The sequence below is a fragment of the Staurois parvus genome, unplaced genomic scaffold (assembly GCF_062004578.1).
Source record: "Staurois parvus isolate SC_StPar_1 unplaced genomic scaffold, SC_StPar_1.0 ptg000031l, whole genome shotgun sequence".
In the NCBI taxonomy this organism is placed as follows: Eukaryota; Metazoa; Chordata; class Amphibia; order Anura; family Ranidae; genus Staurois; species Staurois parvus.
In genome coordinates, this window is record NW_028317827.1 from 15,673,126 (window position 1) to 15,693,320 (window position 20,195).

General features: G+C 42.5%; 1 protein-coding gene across 6 annotated transcripts in view; it reads left to right on the forward strand.

Moving 5' to 3' along the window:
* The window catches only part of B3GALT1 (beta-1,3-galactosyltransferase 1), a 440,470-nt gene that overhangs the window by 102,978 nt on the left and 317,297 nt on the right, over positions 1–20,195 (forward strand). For all 6 annotated transcript variants that reach the window (XR_016307968.1, XR_016307971.1, XR_016307970.1 and 3 more), the window contains exon 2: positions 15,375–15,431. The gene's annotated coding sequence lies outside the window, so the exon portion shown is untranslated. The remainder of the gene's footprint in view (positions 1–15,374; positions 15,432–20,195) is intronic.

Consider the following 20,195-nt stretch of genomic DNA (forward strand, 5'->3'; position numbering starts at 1 on the left):
TGATTCTGAGAGTCTTTTATATACTAAAGCCAGTTCTGAGACAGAAGTTCAGTGTACCCCAATGCAACCCATGTATATGAATGGAGTGTCAAATTTATATCAGCACCATTGTACAGATTTTCTAAGTCAGTCCCTGGCTGCTGTAGTGGAGCTACACTCTTTTCAGTACAACTGCAGCCTCATCCCTTTATTACACTATTATTATTATTATTATTATTATACAGTATTTATAAAGCGCCAATAGTTCGCTCAGCGCTGTACATTACAGAGAACATGTGACAGAACAACACCAATACAATGCAAAACATGAGGGGATCGAGGGCCCTGCTCTTTCGAGCTTACAATCTAGGAGGGAGGGGATGGTGGCACAGGAGGAGATAGCTGTGGGGGATGGAGTGGTAGGAAGAGTGGAGGAGGTCGGCAAGTTAGCAGGGGGCGGGGTAGGCTTCCCTGAAAAGATGGGTTTTCAGGGTGCGCCTAAAGGAGAGGAGAGTAGGTGATAATCTGATGGGTTGGGGCAGGGAGTTCCAGAGGATGGGTGACACCCTGGAGAAGTCCTGGAGGCGGGCATGGGAGGAGGAGACCAGGGAACTAGAGAGAAGGAGGTCTTGTGAGGAGCGGAGTGTGCGTGCTGGGCGGTACTTGGATATTAGGTCAGTGATGTAGTTTGGGGCAGTATGGTGGACAGCTTTGTAAGTCAGCGTTAGGATTTTGAATTTGATCCGTTGCACAATCGGAAGCCAGTGGAGGGATTGGCAGAGGGGGGTGGCGGAAACGGAGCGGTTGGAAAGGTGAATGAGTCTGGCAGCCGTATTCAGGATGGACTGAAGCGGGGATAGCCAGCGGCGAGGCAGGCCAGTGAGGAGGGAGTTGCAGTAGTCGAGTCGTGATATGATGAGGGAGTGGATGAGCTGTTTAGTGGTTTCTGGAGTTAGGAACGTGCGGATTTTGGCGATGTTGCGGAGGTGGAGTCTGCACGAGTTTGTTAAAGAGTGGACTTGGGGCTGGAAGGATAGGTTGGAGTCCAAAATGACACCAAGTACTCTGGCCTGCGGGGCGGGTTTGATGGTGGCGTTGTTGGACATGATGGAGAAGTCAATGGGGGGTGGTGTCCGGGCTGGAGGGAAGACAAGAAACTCGGTTTTGGAGAGGTTCAGTTTAAGGAAGTGGAGCGACATCCAGTCTGATATGTCGCTCAGTAGGTGTGTGATTCGGGCGGAGACCGAGGGGGTGAGGTGGGGGGTTGAGAGATAGATTTGTGTGTCGTCGGCATAGAGGTGGTAGTTGAAGCCGTGAGAGTGTATGAGTTGGCCAAGGGAGGAGGTGTAGATGGAGAAGAGAAGGGGCCCGAGGACAGAGCCTTGAGGGACTCCAACAGAGAGGGGGAGTGAGAGGGAGGTGGTGGCATTATAGGTAACGCTGAAAGAGTGTTGTGACAGGTAGGATGAGAGCCAGGAGAGAGCAGAATCTCTGAGGCCGAGGGAGTGTAGTTTTTTTTGAGGAGGGGGTGGTCGACTGTGTCAAAGGCCGCAGAGAGGTCAAGGAGTAGGAGCACTGAATAGTGGCCATTAGCTTTGGCGGTTAGCAGGTCGTTGGAGAGTTTGAGTAAGGCAGTTTCGGTGGAGTGTAGGGGACGGAAGCCGGACTGTAGGGGATCGAGGAGGTTGTTGTCGTTGAGGTGAGAGCATAGGCGGGCGTAGACTAGGCGCTCGAGGAGTTTAGATGTAAATGGGAGCAGGGAGATGGGTCTGAGGTTGTTCGGGTCATTGGGGTCCAGGGAGGGCTTTTTAAGTATGGGGGTGATGTGTGCATGTTTCAGAGGGGAAGGGAAAGTGCCGGAGGAAAGGGAGAGATTGAAGATGTGGGTGAGGGAGCCTAGGATGGAGGGGGAGGGAGGTTGTAGGAGTTGTGAGGGGATAGGGTTGAGGGGGCAGGTGGTGAGGCGGGCATCAGAGAGGATCTTGGAGACTTCTTCGATGGTAGTAAGGTCAAAGGTGCGGAGTGTTGGGGGAGCTTCAGTATGAGGAATGTAGGGTGGGGTGGGAGAGGAGGTCAGAGCAGTGGTGGGGCCGTGGGAGAGGGGTGTAGAGGGGGTAGCTGAGTGAGGGGGAAGGGGGTTGGAGGGAGTTTGAGCAGCGACGAAGTCCCTGTGGGTTATGTCGAGGGGGAGGGGGGATGAGGGGGTAGCTGTGTGAGAGGGGACGGGTTGAGAAGCCGTGTGAGTTGCGGCAATGTCCTTGCGAATTGTGTCAATCTTGTTTTTGAAGTGATTGGCAATCTCAAGGGCAGTGAGTGAGGTGCTGGGTGGAGGTGGGGGTGGAGAGAGTAGAGAGTTGAAGGTGGAGAAGAGTCGGCGAGGATTGAAGGAGAGGGCCTTGATGAGGGTCAGGAAGTAGGCTTGTTTGGCAGTATGGAGGGAGGAGGTGTAGGTGTGGAAGGCAGATTTGTATCGGGTGAAGGCTTGTTGGGATTTGGTTTTGCGCCATAGTCGCTCCAGGGCACGACTGTGTCGTTTCAGGGTTTTGGTGTGATCAGTCTGCCAGGGCTGGAGCGGTCGGGGTCTGATGTTGCGTGTGGTTAAAGGCGCTAGTGAGTCAAGGGCTGTTGACAGCGCACTATGGAGTTCCCTGTTCAAAAAGCTGCTTGGCTAGCTTGGGTTTGTCTGGTCTGCCTTTTGTACTCACTTTGAATGGTAGATTCAGTATAGTTTTTTGGGTTATCGTCAATGAAAACTTATCAGAGGTAGAATCTGTTCACACTGCCCGCACACTGAACTGCAGCAGTTTAGTATACGGACAGCTGTCAATTTCAGCTTCAGTGAGTCGGAGGTAGGGGGCAGTGTAATGCAGGTTTCAGCACATCACACAATACCCTTTTTTGGTTTCCATTTATTTTTTTTCTGTCAACTTTATTTGAAATGCACAAATTGACACTTCATTCATGTCACTATGCAGCAGTGTGATGCATTGCGCTCCTGCGCAGTGACATATATGGTGACTTCCTGCATGTCTGCATATTATCACAGCTCGCTGCAGTGCACCTGCAGGCTGCATTGCAGTGTGAATGGGGTACATAGAAAAGAATGGTTTTCTTTGTGCCCTAGTGGTGACTGGTGTTCTTCCAGTGCAAAAAAATATTAATACATGTGAATGGGCCCTAAAACTAAAAATATTACATTTGTACTTGTTCTGGCAGCTTCTAAAAGAGTAAAAATATTTTTTTTACTTAGCTTTTTTTGTTAGCATTCATTGTCTTACTATTTTTTGCTTCTAAAACGCGCCGCCAGTATAAAATCCTACACTAGGCTTCAGAGAAAGACACCTGCAACTCTCTGTGAGAACAGTGGTCCCCTGGTAGTAGTCTGACATATTCCTTGCTGAATCAGACCTACATCCAGGGCCGTGGATAAGGGGGTACCACCAATCCTCCTGTTCAGGGCCCAGGCCAACAGGGGGACCCAGGCAGCTGAGATAATTGGATGTTGGCAGGGAGGGTGATCAGCACAAATTACTGGAACCAATCCCCTGTATGGTTCTTCCTGCAGCAGCTGAAAGCTGGATTCTACTCCGCTCCCTCCCAGCTGCTGCAGAGGGGATCAGTTACAGCAATTGCCCCCCCCCCCCCGGTGCACCCATCACCCTCCCTGTGCACCATACGTTTCCCTCTGCTGCCCAGCCCCCCCCCCCCCCGTGTGCCCACACCCCCTGCAGTGCTGCCAGCTTCCCTACTTTGCTTCCCACCGGCAGCTGTGAGTACACAATAGGATCCTTCAGAATGGGGGATGGATCCGGTAAATATGTCACATTTACCAGCCCCCTTCTTTCCTGAATGAACACAGTGGGTGATTGGTACCGATCGCTCACTGTATTAATTCATAACTGAAGCATCGTAAGCTGTTTTTTTTTTTTTTTGGAGAGGGCTCTGTCAGGTCAGCTGCATGGGGCCCTGTGGTTTCTAACAGCAGCTCTGCCTACAGCTCTGAAATCAGCAGGGAGAATGAGCTTTGCTGATTGGAGATCAGTAAGCCCTGGTTCACACCATTGTGGCATGGAAGTCGCACTGCTTCAGCGTGACTTCAAAGCCGACTATTCAGTGTGATTTCATTGTGGCTTGCTGACACTCTGTTCGACGTCATTTAACAAATGTCAATCCAAGTCGCAATGACATCCCACAGAAATAGTGCAGGAACCTTTCTCGGAGTCTCTGCCACTTGAGTTGCACTGATTTGACCCGTTCCATTGTTGCAAATGGGGTGCGACTTGTCATACGACTTTGGAGTGTCAAGTTTCAGCGGTGAACCAGGGCTTAGTTGTATCTGCAGCTAGTGCAGAACTAATGATGCAAGGAAAATAAAAACCGCATTGGACGATGGATGTCAACATAGCTGCCCTCATTTACTAAGCTCTGAAGCAACTGCACTTGTAGAATGCACAGTCTATTTGCCTTTAGTATATCAACCTCATTGAACACCTTTCATTTTTATGCACCTGGAATGTATTTAGTGTATTTAAACTGAAAGTTCTATTGGGCTTTGACCAGGGGTGGACTGACAACTCATGGGGCCCCCGGGCAATAGGGGATCATGGGGCCCCTGTGTCCTTGCTCAAACTCAAAAAAGCCTATGAAAAAGGTACCAGGGGCATCTCATGGGGCCCCCTACTGACCCCGGGCTCTCGGGCAGTGCCCGAGTTTCCAAATGGTCAGTCCACCCCTGGCTTTGACCCTCTAGCCCTGGATTCCAACACTTACCCTAACCTAAACTTTAAAGTGCAACTACGCCTTTGGTACAGTTACGCCCATGTGGTAGCCGCCCTGCCTCCAGATCACCCTCCCAGGCTTATATTTAAATGTTTCTGATCCAGCAGGATATTGCTGTCTAATTCACACAGCAGCTTATCAAATTCTGCATAGCCCAGCCAACAAGTGCTGTGCACTGCCATTTATTCTTATGGATTCCGAGTGTGAGCTTTGGTGCCATCACCCGTATGTCATTTTTCCTACAAAGCATTGCGGGCGGGCGTAAAGTGGTTAAAGCCCAACACTAAATTAACCCCTAAAAGTGCATACCTTACTTATCTAGAGTTTGAAACAATGGTATAAAATATTAGCACTCCTTCACCAACACCTACCATTACGATTTTGGTGCTGGAAAATACTAATGTGGTATTGCAGGTGTCAGTACCCACTGAGCAAAATAAAGTGCAGCATGCCTCCCCTTAATAGACTGTTCAGTGTAGAAATAAATAGAGATCAGTGTATTGCATACAGGCAGTGTTCCTAATGGGAAATAAATCCAAAACCTTAGGTAAGGGTGCTTAATTCTAATTTTTGCTAAATCAGAAATATGCAGGGTTAAGGGATGTCCAATGGAAATGGCTACTGGCTTGGCTTGCTGTGTATAGTGTGATTTAATATACTCTTCCATACGATGAACAGAGATACAGTATGTTATGAAGAAAAATTCCACGATTCTGGAGAAATTTCACCAATCTTTAAAAGAGCGTAATGTTAATGTTTACGTTGTGTGATGCAATGACACATTTGTATCCTGTCTGTGTTAGAAAGCCAGCACATTTTAATCTAGATCAGCTATAACTAAAACAGGGTCACTCACATGGAACACTCAGTACACCTGAAATGACTCCTTTCCACATCGTGTTATTCAGCTGCCTTTGATTTTCATGTTTCTGTAAATGCAACAACCTTCTCTGAACTTATAAAGTGGTATAAAAAGCTTAGCACATTGAGCCTGTTTCCTTTCAGAAGGTAAATAATGATGAATGAGGCTGATTACACAGTGAAAGGAAATGGTTGGCAGTATGTAGGCCAATTGGTAGGTTAGCTCCTTTATACTGCTAGCATTAGTTTTGTCTATTATATGTCCTGTTGTGTACTCAGATGCCTTTTTGATGACACAGCTCTGCTTTTACTGTGGATAAATGACAGCCCACTCTCTCCATGGGGGTGGGACATTACATGTTGATTGATGGAGGCTTCACCTCCCTGTAATTTTAAACACTAACAAATAATAGACACAGACAGGAGGTGCATGAAACAGGATATGATTAGCAGATTCTCCCCCTAGATAGCCCACACCATGTTTTTGCACAAACATATCACTATTTGAGTTCCAGTTTGTATGATGATTAACCTTTTATTTGATATTATTTTGAAAGCTGTTTTTTTTCTAACATGACTAGTAGCGGAGGTGGGCCTCGTGACAGCTGTATAGTGATTATGAAAAAAGGCACTTAGAGGGTTTTTTTAATTAAAATAAATACGGTGCCATCATCGATATATATAAGTATAATGTGAAATTACACAGTGTGTGTTTAGAATCACTTTAACTGCACAGCAAGAGTGCAACACACTGAAAACCACTGTGCTGCCCATTACTGCAACCCATCCCTATGAATGCTAGTCTTCAATATAACTACTTTTGGCCAAGACCACAAACTTATCGCATGTTGTGTGCCAGGACACCTTTATTACCTAATTGCCAGCATTTGGTCTCATTGAAAAAGTGTAGTTCTTCAGAATATGGACATGTTTGTTAGAATTTAGGTTTGTTGGGAGGTCAGACATAAGTATTCACTAGTTTGTTAGGCTAATTGGAAGAGATGCATATGTTTTAGTATCCTGTCATTTACCAAGGAGTAATCTGGATTTAGATAGGGAAAGAAGGTCTGGAAGGTACAGCTGCATGGCACATTATACATATTTTATTTATGACTATATCCGCTGCAGGCAGTGCCAACAGAACATTTAGTACTGACTCATGTTGCACTTCATATAAGCAAAATCTGCACTGTTCCTGCAGGCATAATATTGAATGCATGAGCCACTTTGGCGGTAGGTTTTCAACTGTGTTAAAGGGAAAGTGTTGACAGGCATTTATTTTAACTGGGATTAGTAAAACTGGCATGAAGCATAGACTTAAGTCCTCCGAATTAACGATGTCCATTAGCTGGGCAGCACAGGGGCTAAATTGTTAGCACTTCCACCTGGCAGTACTAGGGTCATTGGTTCAAATCCCAACCAAGGCACCACCTGCCTGGAGTTTGCATGTGCTCCCTGTGCCTGCGTGGGTTTCCTTTGGATACTCTGGTTTCCTCCTACACTCCAAAGACATGCCGGTAGGTTAATTGGCTCCTGTCTAAACTGGCCCTAGTATGTGTATGTGTGGATGTAAGTTAGGGATTTTAGATTGTACAGCCCTTGAGGGTTAGGGACTGATGTGAATGTACAATATACAGTCAGGTCCATAAATATTGGGACATCAACACAATTCTAACATTTTTGGCTCTATACACCACCACAATGGATTTGAATTGAAACGAACAAGATGTGCTTTAACTGCAGACTGTCAGCTTTAATTTAAGGGTATTTACATCCAAATCAGGTGAACGGTGTAGGAATTACAACAGTTTGCATATGTGCCTCCCACTTGTTAAGGGACCAAAAGTAATGGGACAGAATAATAATCATAAATCAAACTTTCACTTTTTAATACTTGGACGCAAATCCTTTGCAGTCAATTACAGCCTGAAGTCTGGAACGCATAGACATCACCAGACGCTGGGTTTCATCCCTGGTGATGCTCTGCCAGGCCTCTACTGCAACTGTCTTCAGTTCCTGCTTGTTCTTGGGGCATTTTCCCTTCAGTTTTGTCTTCAGCAAGTGAAATGCACGCTCAATCGGATTCAGGTCAGGTGATTGACTTGGCCATTGCATAACATTCAACTTCTTTCCCTTAAAAAACTCTTTGGTTGCTTTTGCAGTATGCTTTGGGTGATTGTCCATCTGCACTGTGAAGCGGCGTCCAATGAGTTGTGAAGCATTTGGCTGAATATGAGCAGATAATATTGCCCGAAACACTTCAGAATTCATCCTGCTGCTTTTGTCAGCAGTCACATCATCAATAAATACAAGAGAACCAGTTCCATTGGCAGCCATACATGCCCACGCCATGACACTACCACCACCATGCATCACTGATGAGGTGGTATGCTTAGGATCATGAGCAGTTCCTTTCCTTCTCCATACTCTTCTCTTCCCATCACTCTGGTACAAGTTGATCTCGGTCTCATCTGTCCATAGGATGTTGTTCCAGAACTGTGAAGGCTTTTTTAGATGTCGTTTGGCAAATTCTAATCTGGCCTTCCTGTTTTTGAGGCTCACCAATGGTTTCCATCTTGTGGTGAACCCTCTGTATTCACTCTGGTGAAGTCTTCTCTTGATTGGTGACTTTGACACACATACACCTACCTCCTGGAGAGTGTTCCTGATCTGGCTAATTGTTGTGAAGGGTGTTTTCTTCACCAGGGAAAGAATTCTTCGGTCATCCACCACAGTTGTTTTCCGTGGTCTTCCGGGTCTTTTGGTGTTGCTGAGCTCACCGGTGTGTTCCTTCTTTTTAAGAGTGTTCCAAAAAGTTGTTTTGGCCACGCCTAATGTTTTTGCTATCTCTCTGAAAGGTTTGTTTTGTTTTTTCAGCCTAATGATGGCTTGCTTCACTGATAGTGACAGCTCTTTGGATCTCATCTTGAGAGTTGACAGCAACAGATTCCAAATGCAAATAGCACACTTGAAATGACCTCTGGACCTTTTATCTGCTCATTGTAATTGGGATAATGAGGGAATAACACACACCTGGCCATGAAACAGCTGAGAAGTCAATTGTCCCATTACTTTTGGTCCCTTAACAAGTGGGAGGCACATATGCAAACTGCTGTAATTCCTACACCGTTCACCTGATTTGGGTGTAAATATCCTCAAATTAAAGCTGACAGTCTGCAGTTAAAGCACATCTTGTTTGTTTCATTTCAAATCCATTGTGGTGGTGTATAGAGCCAAAAATGTTAGAATTGTGTTGATGTCCCAATATTTATGGACCTGACTGTATATGTAAAGTGCTGCGGAAATTGATGGCGCTACATACATACCTTTTAATAATAATAATAATAATAATAACTGTAAAATAATTTCCAGGAATACGTAAAAAAAAAAAACCCTTTTAAAATGTTTGTGCTGTAAGAGGTCTCCCTCTAACATTACCCTGAATTTGATTAAGACAAAAGGCCACATATCACTTTGTGCTCCACCTGTTGGTGAAATCCAATATTAAGAAGGGATTATAACATTTTTCTAGGAGATTCAATAAAAGCGGGGATTTATATTTTCTTGGAGAGGTATAACTCCTGTTGTGTACCATATGCAATAGCTCAAACTGAAATTTATTTATCTAACATTTCAGTTAACCCATAGCATACCTCCCAACTTTTTCAGATGGAAACAAGGGACACCTTTTAGCAAAAGTATGTAGGCATAGTACACACCCCTTGCCATGGCCCCTTAAAGGAGAATTATACAAAAAATAGAGGAAGAAAGAGGGACAGAGGGATTTTGTTCCAAATCAGGGACAGTTGGGAGCTATGCCATAGGCCTCATGCACACAGGGATTTGCCCATATCTCCTAGATGTCTCTCCTCCTGGAAGTATTGTTTTGGCAAAAAAAACCACTTGAGACTTGTAAACGCATGTTTAGGCATCAAGTGCTTGGGCGTTAGTACATTTCATTGGCCATAATAATAATTTATGCGCCTAGCGTTACTGCACATTTAGATACATTTACACATGTCAAGTGTTTTGTTGCCAAAATGCTGCTGCTCCTGGATGCACTGGCAGTTTTTTTGCCTCTAAACGTTTGTGTGCATGAACACATACGTTAACATGTAAGGACGTTTGAAGGCAGAGGGGAAAAAAAAACACCAGCCCTCCAACCCAAACTCGCTCATCCATGTCTTTATGGACCTTGCTTAATCCCCCCCTCCACCAATCTTTACACTTGGCACAATGCAGTCAGCAAGTACCATTCTCCTGGCAACTGCCAAACCCAGACACATCCATCAAATTGCCAGACAGAGAAGCGTGATTGGTCACTCCAGAGAACAGATCTCCACTGCTCTAGAGTCCAGTGGTGGCGTGTTTACACCACTGCATCTGACGCTTTGTATTGCACTTGGTGATGTAAGGCTTGGATGCAGCTGCTCGGCCATGGAAACCCATTTCAAGAAGCTCTCTACACACTGTTGTTGTGCTAATCTGAAGGCCACTCAAAGTTTGGAGGTCTTTAGCTATTGACTCTGCAGACAGTTGGCAACTTCTACGCACTGTGCACTTCAGCATGTGCTGACCCTGCTCTTTCATTTTATTTGGCCTACCACTTCGTGGCTGAATTGCTGTTGTTCCCAGGTGCTTACATTTTGTTATAATACCACTAACAGTTGACCATGGAATATTTAGTAGCAAGGAAATTTCATGGATGGACTTATTGCACAGGTGGCAAACTATCACGGTACCACACTTGAATTCACTGAGCTCCTGAGAGCGACCCATTTTTTCACAGATGTTTGTAGAAGCAGTCTGCATGCCTAGGTACTTGATTTTATACACCTGTGGTCATGGAAGTGATTGGAACACCTGAATCCAATGATTTGGAGGGATGTCCCATTTTATATATATATATATATGTATATATATATATATATATATATATATATATATATAATTTTTGGGGTTTTTTTAACAAACGTTTACGGTCACTTTAAGTCTGAGAACATGTGAGAACAGCAATGATTTTATGATTTTAATGTTATCATGCAGCAACATAAAATGACTAGAGAGAGTCTGCAGTCCATTCTCGAGGCACTGTGAAGACCCACTTGTATTTAGTTTGAAGGGTTCTTTTAAACAATATTTCATTTTTTATTAAAACTTTTTTTTGTTCACAAATGTAATAAACTATCTTTGTAAAGGTTTTATTTATGTGCATGAAAACTTTATTTTACAAATGAATACTAAATGCAAATTTGTGTTTGCATGAAATATATCTAGGTGAACATGCAGGGCTAATTATTAAGAAATCCCAGCTGTTGTTTGCTTATGAATTAAAAGTCTATATGGGTCTGTATCTGCTGAGAGAGAGGAAGTGTCCCACCTTTCACTCATTTGGTTGTTCATGTGTAATTTGATCTCCTGCTAATCAAGTGTATTCACAGCATTGGCTGTTCATGACACAGCAGAGAGTCAAGTTGGTGAAATGCTAGAGAAGTAGTACTGACTGTGCAACCAGCTGTGCAAAATTTCATATTTACCTAGCTAAAAAGAAATAACATTTTAAAACGGTATTGTTTAATCCTGACTACAATAAAGAAAATATATGCAAAACACTATTCTAATATTCATAGTATTCACATAGTGCCAACATTAAAATAGCAGATAAAGGCATATATAAAATACACAAAAGAATATAAAATACACAAAAGAATGTAGCTCAATATACACTACTCAAAAAAATTAAAGGAACATTTTTTAATCAGAGTATAGCATCAAGTCAATGAAGCTCCTGGGAGATTGATCTGGTCAGTTAAGTAGCAGAGGGGGTTGTTAATCAGTTTCAGCTGCTTTGGTATTAATGAAATGAACAACAGGTGCACTAGATGGGCAACAATGAGATGACTCCCAAAACAGGAATGGTTTTACAGGTGGAGGCCACTGACATTTTTTTCCCTACTCATCTTTTCTGAATGTTTTTCACTAGTTTTGCATTTGGCTAGGGTCAGTGTCACTACTGGTAGCATGAGGCGATACCTGGACCCTACAGTGTTTGCATAGGCAGTCCAACTCCTCCAGGATGGCACATCAATATGATGCCATGCATGTGTGCTAATTGGAGGTTACATCAGAAGATGAGCTCATCAGTCTTCTGCTTCTCCTACTACTGTTCAATGGTGGGTTGGGGAAGGGTCAAGACCTATGTGCATGAGCATAGCAAGTGCAGCAAAGGAAAAAAAGTGGGTCTCTTGCCCTTCTAGACAGATTTATTTATATTACTCCTGCTGCTTGAATGTATTCCTACATCAATCAGTGTTGCTCTTTTTATTAAGAGTGTCTATGTTCCCCAATTTCCAGTGTTAAAGTTAAAGTCGCTGTAAAGGCTGAAGGTTTCTACCTTCATACATTCTATGCATGATGGTTAACACCCTTCTGTGTACAGCACCCCTCACAACCCCCCTAGTACTTACCTGAGCCCCCTCTTGATCCAGTGATGTGCACAGGAGCTTTAGCTGTCCTGGATCTCTCATTGGCTGAGACATAGCGGGAGCCATTGGATCCCAATGCTGCCAATCACAGCCAGTGAAGAGAGTGGGACCGAGCTGCTGCTCTGTGTCTTATGGGTGCATAGAGCAGGGTTCAGGAGCGAGAAGGCACCAGTGCCCGCATAGCCAACTGCTTTCTATTGGGGACACTGGTGAAGGGGGAGGAGTCAGGAGCACCAGTAGGGGGAATTGAGAAGAGGAGGATCAGGGCTGCTATCTTGCAGGTAAGTACGACACGCTATTTTTCTAAAAAAAAAAAACCTTTACTATAACTTTAACAGATATACAATAAGCAAAGATTAATTAAAATGTATAAATGTGGAGAATTTAAATTGGGATAAGTATATAAATTGTTATTACACAGATTGCCTAAGAGCACTGCAGTCATAATCTCAGTGCTCCAATGAATACATCAAAATGCATCTCTACATTTCAAGTAAGTGAATCCACAATGTGAACATTCCATTATTAGCAGTAGACAATCGTAGACAGACCCTTGTGAACATTCCATTATTAGCAGTAGACAATCGTAGACAGACCCTTGTGAACATTCCATTATTAGCAGTAGACAATCGTAGACAGACCCTTTTGGACATTCCATTATTAGCAGTAGACAATCGTAGACAGACCCTTGTGAACATTCCATTATTAGCAGTAGACAATCGTAGACAGACCCTTGTGAACATTCCATTATTAGCAGTAGACAATCGTAGACAGACCCTTGTGAACATTCCATTATTAGCAGTAGACAATCGTAGACAGACCCTTGTGAACATTCCATTATTAGCAGTAGACAATCGTAGACAGACCCTTGTGAACATTCCATTATTAGCAGTAGACAATCGTAGACAGACCCTTGTGAACATTCCATTATTAGCAGTAGACAATCGTAGACAGACCCATGTGAACATTCCATTATTAGCAGTAGACAATCGTAGACAGACCCTTGTGAACATTCCATTATTAGCAGTAGACAATCGTAGACAGACCCTTGTGAACATTCCATTATTAGCAGTAGACAATCGTAGACAGACCCTTGTGAACATTCCATTATTAGCAGTAGACAATCGTAGACAGACCCTTGTGAACATTCCATTATTAGCAGTAGACAATCATAGTCAGACCCTTGTGAACATTCCATTATTAGCAGTAGACAATCGTAGACAGACCCTTGTGAACATTCCATTATTAGCAGTAGACAATCGTAGACAGACCCTTATGAACATTCCATTATTAGCAATAGACAATCGTAGACAGACCCTTGTGAACATTCCATTATTAGCAGTAGACAATCGTAGACAGACCCTTGTGAACATTCCATTATTAGCAGAAGACAATCATAGACAGACCCTTGTGAACATTCCATTATTAGCAGTAGACAATCGTAGACAGACCCTTGTGAACATTCCATTATTAGCAGAAGACAATCATAGACAGACCCTTGTGAACATTCCATTATTAGCAGTAGACAATCGTAGACAGACCCTTGTGAACATTCCATTATTAGCAGTAGACAATCATAGACAGACCCTTGTGGCACTGAGCCTGTACAAAAAAAATGTAAGGAATAACGTTCTAAAAAATGTTACAATATTTATTTTACACCTTGGTACCACTGTACAGTATCAGATTTGTCCTATAGCTATAGTCCGGCTTTACATTTACATGCATAGTGTCATGAAAACACATCACTACTAAGTTATTTTTTAAAGAATATCGTCAGTCATGTCTTGGTGTCAATAGCATTTCAGAGCTACACAATTTAAAAGTGTGATCACATCTTTGGATCTTAGATTAATCTCTATAGCATGCACTCTCCGGGGTGTGAAAACATTCTTGATGAAATGATGAAGAACATCTTCGCTTTTGTAGATTGGTGGACGTAAGGTGTAACAATTGAAATGGATGTGTCACGACTGTATGCTGTAAGACTTGCGCACATAAACATGCGTAGATCGCACATACGTAATCCTCGGCTTTTTAGATAAACTATTGACACCTAAAGCCAACTTGTCATTTCTTAAAAAAAATACAGTAGATGTAGCATGTACAACTTTTTATAAGTGCAGCTAAAGACAGGTTTTTTTTTAAAACTTGTGACAAGGGATTAAACACCCCTTGTCATGTTTTCACTGTGTGTGTCCCTACGGGGGTTATTTACCCTCTCTATTTTCCCTGGCGATCATTATAACAGGAACAAAAAGTGATGGGAAATCCAAGATTTCATAGATGTCACCAGAACATTTGGTGAAAGCAGGGCTTTTTTTCTCAGGGAATAGGTGCAGGTACTGCCCCCTAATAAGTCACCCCTTGTCTCCAGCCCCTACCTACCTCCAAAATCAATCCCTTGGTTCCACCCCTACCTGCTTCCCAGTACTACCCCTATTAGGGAATATAGAACAAAGTATCATTTTGTGGTGCTAATTAGTTTGTAAGGATTTTGTTAATAATAACAAGAAAAGCAGTAAAATAGGTCCCCTGCAGCCAGCAAAAATAGACACCCAGCAACAATAGATCCATCAACAACAATATACCCCAGCCAGCAACAATAGATTTCTTAGCAGACAACATCAATAGACCCTTCCAGCAACATATAGATTCTCCATTAGCAACAATACACTTTCCCCCCATAAAAACCCCCCAGTAACAATAGATCCCCCAGCAGTCAGTATCATTAGACCCTCCAGCACACCTCACCACCCCTTGTCATTACATATATTCAGTGTATGGCTCAAATCACACCACATCCACACCAAAAAGTGCAGGACCCTTTTTTTTTGTTTGCACTAGAATAGGATCGCATGTGTATTCACACTCATGTGATCTGATTCTGCACAACGCACCGTGTCTTGCAAACCGATTTCGAGGTGTTGTTAGCATAACATACACACCCGTAGCGGTTCGCGTGGAGGGGGTATGATTATGATGCGGTGCGGAATTCGCACAGAAACCGGTGCAAATTCCACACTGCCTCAGTGCGAACCCAGGCTAAATGATTGGTAAATTGCAATATACAGTATTAGATTTTTGTTTTTGGGTTTCATGTGGCTTTAAATTAAAATATGCTCTAATATGGGAGGCATCTTTGTTCTTGGCTTTTGTTTTCTGGTGTGAAAATGAGTTTCACAATAAGCTGCTGATTACCAAGTAACAACAGAATGAATTTTAAAATGAATTGTGTTTGGTGATATTTTCTTCTCTGTTTGCATGCAGATAATCTGCTTGATTGAAGTTGACAGATGAAGAGTACGAAGTAATCCGGAGCCTCAGGTACACCTGCTGCCATTTTCAAATATAAGCCAATTCAGTTTTTCAAAGACTTTGGATTTTTTGTGTATTTGATGAGCGGTTCATTCAATTGTTGCAAATGGTGCGCTGGTCGCTCTTTATGACTTTTGGTTAATGTGTTCTTTCACACTTTCCCCTAAGATCTCATGTTTCTCAGTAAAGATTGTCTGGCTTTTTCGTATATTGCGATCTTCTAGACCTGGTCTTCTGTTAACAGCTGGTTTTCTACTGTGCTTTGGAAAAGGTCACGCTAAATTCATGCTGTGAGTGATGGCAGCGCATGCGACATAATCACAGTTCCGGTGTACAAGAGGCTGAAGTGGTTCATAAAGGCTGCGGTCATTTCTAAAGTACTGTGTGCGGAACTGCTGCTGCCGTAATGGGAAATGATTGTGTAGGTTTAGTCCAGTTTAATTTGTAACATTTAGTCAGATTTAAAATGTAACATTTAAAAGTCATTTTTCTGAGATTCTCACATTGATATTTATACAACGTATTATCTGATTTCACATCTCTGTCAAGGACTACAATCTGGCTAAACTGTTTTGAACATTCTCTAACCACTTGCCCTCCAGAAGATTTACCCCCCTTCCTGACCAGGCCATTTTCTGCGATACGGCACTGTGTTACCTTAACTGACAATTGCGCAATCATGCAATGCTGTACATAAATTACATTTATGTCCCTTTTTTCCCCCAAGTAAACCTTTCTTTTGGTGGTATTTGATCACACATTATAAACAAAAAAAAGCCAATTTGAAAAAAAAAAAACAATATTATTTTATCTTCTACTATAAAACATATCCAATAAAAACATTCTAAAAACCAAATTTCTTCATAAATTTAGGCTAAAATGTATTCTGCTACATATTTTTGTTAAAAGAAATTCCAAATAAGTGTATATTGATTCGTTTGCGCCTGCACACTATGGGACATATACTAGAATTGTTTTCATTAATTTATTTTTTATACTAGTAATGGCGGCAATCGGCGACTTATAGTCGGACTGCAATATTGTTGTGGACGTTTTTACATTGACACTTTGTGGGAACCAGTGACACTAATACAGTGGTCAGTGCTAAAAATATGCGCTGATCACTGTACTAAAGACACTGGTTTGGAAGGGGTTAACATCTAGGGCAATCAAAGGGTTAAAGTGTTACTAAACCCCGGACCCTGCATTCACTATATCTGGTCTCCCATAGTACACAGAACATGGAAATGCAATTATTTTAGTAAACATAAACTGCTAATACCTTTTCCCATCAGCAATATATAGCAATCTTGTGACTTCTGTCAGTGTCCACCTACAAGCTTCAACCAGTGCTCTGCTGGAGTTTTCTTTCTGCTCTAGGAGAATGCACAACCCCTGACCTCTGTCTGGACAGTGCTGATTGGCCCTCTGCTGATCACATGCACTCTCCCAAGAAAAAAAAAAAAAAAACCTCTCTAGCAATACACACTAAACTGAGCATGTGCATAATTGTTATGGGTTCAGTCTGTCTTATCAGGAGATAAGAGGGGGACATTTGAACAAGAGGAGGAGCAAAGAAGACAGGATCAAACAGCCTTTTTACACAATGCAGAGGATTGACCCCTTAGGTTCCACACTGCGTATAACAAGCATGCTTTAATGCATATACAGACTGATTTTACTGTTGTGCGTTTAGTAACACTTTAAATGTGTGCCTAGCTATGTGCTTGGTGTACACTAGGTTGTGCTTGTACTAGGGGAAGTGACGGATTGTGTTCCCAGCTTTGCATTGACACATGATCCCTCACTTTGGAAGGATCGTGTGTCAATGCAAAGCTGTAAAGCTGCCTGTTGGAACATTTACACTCAATCAGCGCCTCTGGCTATAGCCTGCAGTGTTGAACAATTATTCTGATGACGGGGAAGTCTTCCTGCTGTCAGAATACAATAGCACAACAGGAGTGATTTCTCCATCCATCTCAAATTTGTGGATGGAGGGATGCAGTGATTTTTTTTTTTTCGTTCATCTTACTGGTTGATCGAAAAAAGTTGCATCATCTATGGGCTGCCTCAATTTTCTCTGGAGTAGGAAAATGTGAGAGCGCTTGTCAAGTTATTATTAATGTGTCCCAACTAGTAAGATTTACCACCCCTATTCTATTTGTGTTGGAGATGATTGTGACAGGGAGAGTAAGTCATGAAAAATCCCCAAATTTTACAGTTGTTACCAGAACAATAGGTGAGGGGAACTCTTCCAATGGGGAGACCAGTTTAGATGAAAACTGACCATGCACTATACAATCAGATTGTCCAGGTTACCAACTGAATAAGTAATAGAACACAACCTATTCAATTTGCATCAAATCTGGCAGTTTCTTGCACTGCATAGTTGATGGTAGATCTAAAGAAGATTGTACAATCTAATTGCATAGTGTATGGTCACCTTGAGAATGTCTGACTGGAAGCAAGGGGAAATCTCCCCAACCAGACACAACAAACAAAAAGGATTAGGAACAGATGAAACAGCACTGCAGCCACTAACAAAACATTCCAAAGACCTTGTGCTTAAGCTGAGAGGTCCCTGAAAACCTCACACAATAGAATAGACTTGAATAGAAAGCCAGAACTTCAGTAAATAATCATCAAACTGTTATACTGTACTGGGCAAAGTGACAAACAGCCATAAAAAACAACTTGTTTTGGTCAATGAGGCCTTAATCATGGCTTTTTCTTTACTGAAGTGCCAGCTTTCTATTCAGGACAGAAAACAAAAAAACTTAAAATGAAAAATTTCAGATAGAGATATGCTTTTTACTTCTGACTAACCTATGAGGATAATCATTGATCCAGAGGAAGGCAAAAAAGAAAACCCAGCAAAGCACAATCCAATTTGCTCCTGCAGGGGAAAAAATCCTTCCTGATCCCCCGAGAGGCAATCGGATATTCCCTGGGTCAACTTTACCTATAAATGTTAGTATCCATTTATATGCTGAGTATCTAGGAAATAATCCAGGCATTTTTAAAGCAATCCACTGAGCTGGCCAGAACCAACTCTTGAGGGAGTCTATTCCACATTTTCACAGCTCTCACTGAGAGGAAACCTTTCCGTGTTTGGAGATTAAATTTCTTTTCCTCCATATGTAAAGAGTGTCCCCTTGTCCCCTGTGATGACCTCAGGGTGAATAACTACGCCGAGTTCACTATATGAGCCACTGATGTATTTATACATGTTGATCATATCCCCCCTTAATTTCCTCTTCTCAAGAGAGAATAAATTCAGTTCCTCTAATCTTTCCTCATAGTTGAGCTCCTCCGTGCCTCTTATCAGTTTGGTTGTTCTTCTCTGTACTTTCTCCAGTTCCCCAATGTTCTTTTTGTGAATTGGTGCCCAAAACTGAACTGCATATTCCAGATGAGATCTTACTAATGATTTGTACCGGGGTAATATGATATCTCTCTCTCTGGAGTCTATACCTCTTTTAATGCAAGAGAGGATTTTGCTCTCTTTAGAAACCGCAGCTTGGCATTGCATGCCATTGCATGCCATTATTAAGCGTGTGATCTACCAGAACTCCCAGATCCTTCTCCACCATTGATTCCCCCAGTTGTACTCCCCAGTTGTATTCCCCCTAGTATGTATGATGCATGCATATTCTTAGCCCCAAAGTGCCTAACCTTATATTTATCAACATTAAACTTAATTTGCCATATAGTTGCCCATTTATCTGTGCGACTTCAAGTCGCAGTGACTTGAAAGTAGTTCCTTCACTACTTTGGTCCGACTTTCATGCGTCTTGAGGGCCATAGACTTCATGTAAACCCTCCAAAGTAGCATGAAAGTTGCACCTGAATGATATACATGCAACTTGTGTGCGACTTTGTACAGCACAGGCATTCATCCTTGGTCAAAGCCAAAGTCGCACCAAAGTCGCACTCATCCAAAGTCATGTCAAAGTTGCATCAAAGTCATATCAAGTCGCACTGTAAAGTCACAATAAAAATTGCACGATTTTGAAGTCGCACAATTGTGAATGGAGCCTTAATAAGTTAGGCAGTCCTGCACCAGTTTACACTTTGTTCACACATATTCTTATTGAGTCTGTGGTAGGTGTTCAGCTGCCACTGATCCTACTGGTTTTAGGTATACATTGCGCGGATTCCCTTGTTTTTACTCTAATTTCTGGCCCAGGTTGCCCACTAATTTGCGGAATGTACGAATGGTTTTAGTGTAAAGGTGCAGTTGGGATTAAAGCACTATTTAACCCAGAGTTTAAATTCGCTAAATACATTTCAGGTGCATCAGAACAAAAACGTGTTCAATTTCTGATTCATGCTTATTTATTTTCTAAAGCAGCCCCAGCCTCTCACCTTCCAGCATGCTCAGAGTGGGATCCTTGTTCTTTGTGAAGAAGCAGTGGTCTCATTGCAGAGGTCTAAGACTACCCTTGCTGAGTCAGATCTAAAACTCTGCAATCAACAAAGCTCATGCTCTCCACTGATGCCGGAGCTCTGGCTCAAACTTAGCAGGAGTCATGACTGGGGAAAAAATGAACTAAAAGATATTAAACAGCTTTTGTTTTGATTCACCCAGAATGTATTTAACTGGTTTAAGTTGAAGGATCAATTGGGCTTTAGTTTTTTGAAAGAATATCTGTCCTTTAAAGAGTAACTATGGTGTATCATTGGTAGGTACTCATTTTGGGTTTTCGTTTTAACATTTACCTGAGATGTTTTTTTGCTGTGACCATCATATGTGTGCTGGTAGTGCACTCC